Source organism: Anabas testudineus, chromosome 21, assembly GCF_900324465.2.
Source record: "Anabas testudineus chromosome 21, fAnaTes1.2, whole genome shotgun sequence".
NCBI lineage: Eukaryota > Metazoa > Chordata > Actinopteri > Anabantiformes > Anabantidae > Anabas > Anabas testudineus.
Window position 1 is genome coordinate 9881004 of NC_046629.1, and position 9530 is coordinate 9890533.

The following is a 9530-nucleotide window of genomic DNA, read 5'->3' on the forward strand; positions in this document are numbered from 1 at the left end:
ACATGCTACTTTATTCTACCACGGCATTAGCCTATATTTCAGAAGAACGTTGTATGTACATTTTACTCCACTATGTGTCAGATAGTTTTTGCTACAAGCTACTTTTTAAATTAAAACAATTTATGTCTTATACAGTATATTTAAATATATATATATATATATATATATATATATATACATATATATTTAAAGTATGTTAGTAGTAGCAGTGACTGGATATTTCTGTTTTAGCCTTAAGGTCTGAGAAAGTGAAGCTTGCAGCTTGTGGGAAGGATCATACCATTGTCTGCACATGTAAGATAATAAATAAGATATAAAAAATATAAATTTAAATGAAGGTTTTTGTGGTGCCCATGTTTGTTCCTATATTTATCTCAGTTTTTGTGTATTTGTAGCGAAGGGTAGTGTATATGGTGTTGGAAGTAACCAGGAAGGACAGCTTGGTTTAGGCCACTGCAGCAACGCTGCATCCTTTCACCTGCTGCCCCCCTTCTGCAGCCACGCACCAATCAAAATGCTGTCTGCAGGATATAACACCTCAGCTGCCTTAACAGGTTCAGTGTAATAATGTAATAAATGTCTCTGCTAGTGATGCTTGTTCGAGGTTCAGACTGTTTGTATGTTTCATACTGTGTGTGTGTGTGTGTGTGTGTGTGTGTGTTGGCAGAGGATGGGAGGTTGTTCATGTGGGGAGACAACTCTGTTGGACAGATCGGTTTAGGGGACGAGGGGTTTGCAGCAGAACCCAGACAGCTGGATGTTGGAGAAGCAGTGATGTGGGTATCCTGTGGATACCACCACTCAGCATTTGTCACAGGTACAGGGCAGTCACTGAGATTGTCACTGGGTGTATGAGCTTTCTGATACCAATATAAAGCTTTAATCTCCTGAATCAGAGTTTAGTATTGTTTAAATAAGAGCACAAGAGGAAAAAAAAAAGACTCGATTTAACAAACTCAGACTGGAAAAAGTGTGAACCTTTAATGTCATTTACTGTGGTGAGCTTATTGTGTTGCCTTTGTTTTAGTGGATGGAGGCCTCTACACATATGGTGAGAGTGGGTATGGAAGGCTTGGTCTGCAGGTGGAGCAGCTGACCAATCACAGAGTCCCTCAGCGAGTGCAAGGCATCCTGGGTCGTGTCACCCAGGTGTCCTGTGGAGGAGAGCACACTGTAGCACTCACAGGTAGGTTGGCAGAATAAAACCCGTGTTTCAAGAAGAGACTAGACATCTCTGGAAAACACTGCCAAGTATTGGAAGAAGTGGAAAAAGTATTCCAGCATTTTAACCTCAGCTGATCAAGAGCTGATGATTTTTTTAATGTTGTTGTCTGTTTTTCTGTGTCAGATGAGAACGTGTACACATTTGGCAGGGGTCAGTATGGTCAGCTGGGCCATGGAACATTTCTATTTGAAGCTGATTTGCCAAAACCACTGGAGCACTTTTCTAACAGCAGCATCAGACACATCGCCTGTGGAGAGAACCACACCGCTGTTATCACAAGTAAGTTATCTTACTATAGAGGACATCAACATCGGTCATAGAAGAAAATTCTCTTTTCATTATTCAAGATTGAAGTGTTTTTGTGGATTAAGGGATTGATTCAGTTAGAGCTTTTTATTCCTGCTCCACAGACAGCGGGCTGCTCTACACATTTGGTGATGGTCGTCATGGAAAACTGGGGTTTTCAGAGGAGAACTTCATCAACCAGTTCAGCCCAACACTTTGTTCACATTTTTTCAAATACAGTGTTCAGTTAGTAAGTGAAACCTCCAAACTCTTTGACTTAAAATGCTGTAGAGTATGTAAGTATGGCTGAGCAGATTACACCAGTCCATGTGTTTTCTTACATTTAGGTGTCCTGTGGTGGGAACCACATGCTGGTACTGGCTGCACCCAGACCACCAGAGAGCCAAGAGGTGCCAGAGAAGGATGTTACAATCAGTGACACTTTTTTGGAGTCAAGTTATACAGAAATTCTCCTGCTGGATACTTTGATGGGTTCTGCTCCACTAGTCCCACTCTCAGCCGTCTCTGCTCGTGCCCGCCACAGAGAAAAAGTGAGAATCTACCAAAGTCAGTTTACTACAGTGTAAGATCAGGGAAAGCAGCATATTCTCACTTTCAGAAGCCTTGGATATTTTTGCATTTCACTTAAAAAAAGACTAAAGCAATTAATCTGTTACGTTATTAATCTATCTAAAACAGTTGCTGGTTCATTTTCTTCTGCTCCACTCATATAATATATTGTCATATATATAACTCCTAATGGCTTTTCGTGGCTTAGATAGCTGTAATCCTTGTCTAACTCCAGCAGGGATCAGTGTTGCACAAACATGTAGCTCTGCTGTAGTGCCACTAAATAACTGGTTGGGGGAGCTCCATATATGTGTCTTTTTTGCTGTTTTTTCTTGTCTTTCAGGAAAGCTCTGTGGAGCTGTTTGGGAAGATGTTTCAGAACCTCCCACGTCTGCATTCTGGCTTCCTCAGTACCTCCTGGCAAACATCCAGAAATCGATTAACCCCTAAAACACTTTCAAAGAGCTTTACCAGCCCTTCTTCATCTCCCAAACCCCAATCAGACCTAACACCAAGCACACCACTCTCCCCTAGATCTCTGTCCAAATCCCCCCAGAGTCCAGTGTTTTCCTCTGCACCATCAAGCCCACATTCTCAATCATCACATGCCACCTCTAAATCTAAACTCAAAAAGTTGCCTTCTTCCTTATTGTCACCTAAGCCTGTTTCTAAATGCAACACCCCAGTCTCACCAAGAAAGACTGAAAAACAAGCACATCGAGTTGTGACTGCTAAAAAGACCTTATTTGACAAAGTGGCCTCTCCTCAATCACCTGAAGAACACTGTAGCCCCAGTAGCCCACTCACTCATGTTTCCAATAATGAGGATCCTCCCTCACTGCAAACAGGTATTTTAAATCTATAGATATAGATCTATGTAGATATTGGCGTGTGCAGCCATTAAGCCAAATTCTGTCCATTCTTTCAGAGGAAGAAGCTGCTGAACAACAAATAATCCCTGAAGATGTGAAAGAGAAAGGAGTCAACTCTAAGTTTTTGCCAAATATGGTGAGAGAAAATGTTTTTAAGGGCTTCTTGATTGATTTGACTTTGATAGACCAGAGAAATACATTCACTGCAGTGTGCTGTCCACCGAGTCATAAACAGAGAGTCGGCTGAACATTATTTTCCTCTTTAGGCTTCTTGGTTGTGGTCCAGATTATGTGCACTCCAGGGCAGAAAGCAGCAACTCAGACTTTTCCAGAAAATGTGCATAAGTCAGCATATGTTCTGCACGTGTGTGTGTGTCTGTAGAGACATTTTCCACTAGCAGAGCACTGAGGTAAATGTGAATTTAGTTCAGTGTTTTGATCGACTACTTTTTCACATTATTTTTGCTTTTCCTTCAAGAGGGTCTGTAATGTCTCTCCTCAAGCCAGATTTAGATATTTGGATTGCTTCTGCCAATACACAAATGTGTTTTGGTTCCAGTCTCTCTCTCTCTCTCTCTCTCTCTCTCTCTCACACACACACACACACACACACACAAACAAAAACACACAATGCTTTTGAAAAATTGGCAAGAATCTTGCCACATCTCATCAGTGTTTCCACAACCGGGGATGAAGCAAGCTGTGAAGGAGTCTCTTACATTGTAGTGTGTCATAGTGCAACATGTGGTGCTTAGTAACCCGTTCATTTCCTACTTGTAGTGTTAAATAAGATTTTTACTGCATATACACCTGTGTGTAGTTGTGGAAGACGTGTTCAGAGCTGCTACTTAAAGACCTCACTTTAAAGTTCTGCATTTAAAATGTGTCATTATATATAAAATTAGGCTACCCATTACCCTAAAAATTCATTTTTTTGATTTTAATTTATAGATTTTAGACATAACTGAGTCCTTCTGAGTCCTAACATCCTTTTCTCAAACCTACAAAAAGACTTGAAAGCAAAGCTCTGTGCTCCTCTGTGTCCATCACACATATCCCCTTCATGTACGCTGTATCAGCTAATGCAGGAGTTTGTTAACCTGTGAGTCAGCTATAGTCATGTCTTCGGGCAGCCAACACTTCTTGAGGCCTGTATGTGACAGATGTAGAAGCTGTGATCTCTATTGATGTTTCTCTGATTATTTAGAAGGGCCCCCTTTGCTCTAAAACTGAAAGATTGAATCAAATAATAATAATAAAAGGCATTAAAGCCAAGTGGAAATATTACTATAAAACATCTTACTTCATAAAGTGTTCAAAGTGTTATATTGCAAGTAATTTTAGATATTAAAAAACCTTCTTTAATATAAAGTACAATATCTAATATTGAAGATAGAAATATCTAATCTCTCTAATATATGAGTTGTAGATGTTGGACTTAAGGACAACTTGATACCATGGTTGTTATAAATAATGTTTAGGAGTTATTGAACTTCTATTTTAATGCATTAAGGTGCCAGAAGGGCTGCTGCTGTAAAAAAAATAACACATCACTGACGGCCAATTAACCACAGTGTGTCTACAGTGCAGATTGAATCAAATAAAGATTTCTCTTTCCATTTCTCTTCATCAGCACCAGTTTACCCATATTATTATTATATTTACTCCCACCCATATTTATATTTAAACTTGATGACAGATTGGTTTATGACTGATTTGTTATGTGTGCCCACAGTGAACATATGTCCTATGATGAGCAAACAACATAATTTTCTATAGGTTTCAAGATATTTTTCGATAATGTTGCAATTTGGCAGTAAAGCACAAAAAGCAGAAGACCACAATTACTTATATTACTGATGTAATTTTACACAATATCTTGCTGACCTTTTTCTACCTGTTGTGCTTTTTATACTCTCTATTAAGCCTTCTCTTTTTTGTAATTTAATACAGGAAAAGAAAAAGGTCCGTGGTCTAAGAAGAACTGTGAAAGAGGCTGGACAGCTCCAGTCCAGTGGAAAGACAGACCAAATTTCTCACAAGGCCTTACCGACAGAACTCCTGAAGGTGTCTAGCTCCCTAAAGAAAGAAGTGTCTCCTCTAAAGAGTGTAAAGAAAAACCCCAAAGTCACATCACAAGGAAAAGAGGACATTATGAAGCAGTCAATTAAAATCAAAACACAAGAAGACAAACAAATTCAAAAGGAGCCCTCCTATTCTAAATCATCATCACAATCTGTCCAGAAGAATGTTTCTGAAGCACAGCAGAATTTGACTGAAGTGAAGGTCAGTGACAGGAAAAATAGAAAATTAAAAGAAAGTAATAAAAACAAAGAGAATGTGAAAGACAAACCTGTCAAGACAAACCTGTCAGGCACACCAAAAAGGGAGAACATTAAACCATCAGCTCTGAATGTGACATCACCTGTTATTAAGGCCACAAAAGGAAATGAAATAACCAGCATCTCGATCCAAAGTGGAAGCACAACGTCTGTAAAAGACGCTGCAAAAAAAGAAGCAAATATTCCGAGTAAAACGACTGACGCCAAACCAGTTAAAGGTAAAATGCAAGAGGAAATGCAGCAGGTTAAGTTGACTCCAACAAAAGAACTGCAAAAGGTTAAATCCATAACTGACAAAGGTCAAAGTAAAATGCTGAATGTTAAATCTGCACAAGTGAAAAAGGAAATCGCACTTGATCAGGATGAAACTTCAAAAAGTCTTAAATCTACACCTGTGAAAGTCAAAGGAAAACCACAGGACGTCAAATCCACACCAGTCACAAATCAAAGTAAACGCGAAGTAAATGCTAAACGTCGAAAGGAAGGAAAGACTGTGGAAAAAGAGTTTAAATTTCCCAAGAACACAGGTCAAAAAATGAAAGGTAAGCCTGTAGATAAGGAGAAGTTATCTGATGCTGACAGCACTAAAAAAAAGGACCAAAAGAAATCAAAAGAATCTAAAGCGATGGGAAAAACAAAGCCAGGAGGAGAGGACCGAGAGGAATTTAGAGTTGGAGGAGAAGCCGATACTGACAGTAAAGTTGATAAAAAGGCTAAGGTGAGGAGTAAACACACTGAAGCCTCCAGCCCACAGCTAGCACAAGATGATAAACCAGCATGTAACCCTATTTCCTCACAAAGCCCCAAGAGAACAGAGGTGGGTCCTGTCGGTCATACTAAATCCCTGCAAAGCTCTGAATCTGTGGAAGGAGATCTGCTTGTTTCTGAAAGAGACAGAGACAATACTCAGAGTCTAACTGGAGAAATTCTCACACATGCAACATCTCTTCTACCTGCTGCTGGATTAGCAGGTGCAGCTATGGAGCTTCTTGGTGAGGCAGTGACAAGTATACAGGGCTGGCAGTCAGACAGTGAGTCAGCTACCTCCACATCGCCCAAAGTCTCCAAGCAGAAGCAATTTATGAAGCAAAGTGCAATTATGCAGCCGTCTTTCTCCTCGACATTGTCACATTTGTCTTCAACAGAATCATCAAATCCACTAGAAGAATTCGTAAAGAGAGATGCTGAAGTTAGCATCCTATCAGAGTCTGGGAATGCAGTTCAAGAAGAAGAAAGCAATCATACTACTTATGATTACCCACAACAGGAAGCTGTGAATAGTGACTTGTCGGAGCAGATCGGGGATGAAAATGTTTCACAAACCGAGGGGAGGAAAAGTGACGCAGAAATGGAAATGTCCCAGCAAGAACATGAAGAAAAGGAAGACGAAGATGAAAAAAGCTCCAAGGTCTCTAATGACGACGACGTGGGAGAGGAGGATGAGACCAATGAAGAAGAGGAAGCAGATACTGAAGATGAGGAAGAGAAGGAAGATGAGGAGGGAGAAAGTGAAAGTGATGTGGAAGATGGGAAAGAGGAGGAGAGTGGTTCTGTAGAGGAAGAGCTAGATAAGGAAACTGATGAGGAAGAAGCTGAGGAGATAACAACTGCCAGCAGTGAAGTAGAGGACGAAAGTAGTGAGAAGAGTGATGCTACAGAGGATGAAGGAGAGGAAGAGGAGGGTGAAGAAAGCAGCGAGGTAACCAGCGAATCAGGGAGTGATTCTGAGGTGAATGAAGCAACAGAGGAGGAGGAGGAAAGTGAAAGTGAAAGTGAAACGTCCAGTGAAGAAGCTAGTAATGAGGAAGAGGATGAAGCTGAGGTGAGTGAGGATGGAGAAGATGAAAGTGGTGAAGAGTTGGGAAGCGCAGCTGACAGCAGGAGTGAAGAGTCTGAAGAAGAGGACAGAGAAGGAAGTGACACTGCAGAGTCTGCAAAAAGTCAAGAAGAGGAAGAGGATGAAGAAGAAGGAGACGAGATTGATGACGATGAAGAGGGCACAACTGAGGGGCAAAATGACGATGAAGACTCCACCGAAAGTGAGGATGAGGATAAAGAGTCAGAAGATGATCAAGAAACAGATGACAATGAAGGAGAGGAGGAGGATGAGAAACAGGATGGAACCAGTGTTGAAAATGAGGAGGAGGAGGAGGAAGAAGACAATGAGACTGATCAAGAGGAGGAAGAGCAAGAGGAAGAAAGCATTAAAGAAAATGAGGAAGAGGGGGAAAGTGAAGAGGATGCTGCAGAGGAGGAGGAAAATCACGGGGAGGAGACGGAGGAAGAGGAAAAAGAGGTAGAGGAGGAAGAAGAAGAGGATCAGGAAGAAATTACAGGAGATGAAGAGGAGGGTGAAGAAGAAGCAAATGGTAAGGCTGAGACTGAGGAAGAGGAGGAGGAGGATAGTGGGGAAGAAGAGAATGAAACAATGATTAAACCAAAAACAGAGACAAGACTCAAAAATCAGAGAAAAGAAATAAGACAGGAACAAACTGAAGGAAGGAAAGGTCACGATTCTGAAGACGAGGGTGAGGAAGAAGAAGAGTCTAACGAAGAGGGTGAAGAAGTTAGTGAAGCAGAAGAGGAGGGAACAGATGAAGAAGAGGAAGAGGAAGAAGAGAGTGAGGAAAAAGGAATGGTCACAAAGGTCAAAGGTGGTAAAAAGCTCGCTGAAGAGGAACAAGAAAGGAGGGAAGAGGAGGAAGAAGAGGAAGATGATAATAAAGGAGAGGAGGAGGAGGAGGAGGAAGAAGATAATGAAGGGGAGGAGGAGGATGAGGAAGAAGAAAAGGAAGGGGAGGAGGAGGATGAGGAAGAAGATAATGAAGGGGAGGAGGATGAGGAAGAAGATGAGGAAGGGGAGGAGGAGGAGGAAGAAGATGAAGGACAGGAGCAGGAAGAAGAGGGAGATGAAGAGGAAAAGGAAAAAGTCAAATCAGCAAAAATAAAACAAGAGGACACTCTGAAGTTGCCTCCTAAAGCTGCTCCTCCAAACAGACAGGAAAAACCCAAACCGGCACCGAGGACGAAGCAGAGAGCTGCAGAGGAGAAGAGACAAGACGAGTCTCAGCAGTTCTGGAACAATGTACTGCCACAGTACCTGGACCTGCAGTGACCCCATCACACTGTGTGTGACGGTGTAGGAAAGAGTCTGCGAGTCACACTCAAAGTTTCGACAAAACATTAAACTCTCATTGTGAACAAATGAAATCTGTCTCCACATCACGAATTCTCCGACAAAAGTGATTTAATACATCTGGTGGATTAGTGAGTATTTGTAGCAGCATAGTGATGAACACTACCGTACTGTTAAAACTGATTTTTGACCATGGGTGGGCAGGAGGAACGCGTTGTGAGCACTACAGTATGTTTAAGTTGATATGAAGCTGTGTTTGTTGTCTCCACCAATTCTGAAAGCTCAATAGCTGCTAAATGCTGCACAGATCGTTTCTATCTGTGTCCGTTGTAAAGATCTCACATTGTCATTTCACATCATTGCCATGGCGAACAGTGTTTTAAAACAATGTCAAGAGATTCAACAAAACCAGACATGATGCTTTTCATATCATGCATGCATCTTCCTTCAAAATCTGGTGCCTACATGACCCACAGTGATACTTATAAGTTCAGTCAGAGATCGAGGTGCGATGAGCGGGCCACAGAGCAACGACACACTGTGTCAGTCAGGTTACACAGTCAGTGCTTGTTGCTGTATCTTTTCAGTTTTGTTTTCAAACCAGACTTAAATGTAAATGTAATAAAAACGAAACTGTGAATGTTGGAAATGCTCAACATGCTCCTTGACTCCTTACGGCACTGTATTTTGTATAATTTGAGATATTTTCTCTATTTCTGTCTTTCTGACAGCTGTTTATTCTTGTTCTCATACACCGATATTGAATATACTATATATAAATTATTATGACATAATTTTAACTCTAATGTGTCTATGTGCTATTCACTATGGTCAGAAATTCCTGAAGTAATTACATTCTGCACTTTACAGTTGGATCAACAACAGTGCTTTTAAATGCATGAACTAAAAAAAAAAATCTAATCATACACAAAGAAAACACCAATTAAGTGTAAACAACAGTTAAATCAAAACCAGAAACAGACTTAATCCAAAATCATTGGCTGTGACACCATATCAAAATGTCAGAGCAATCCTCCGGAGCCAGGTGAGCAAAGATGCAATCAGTTAACGCTTTCTTCTGACTCGAGAGGGACATTTCA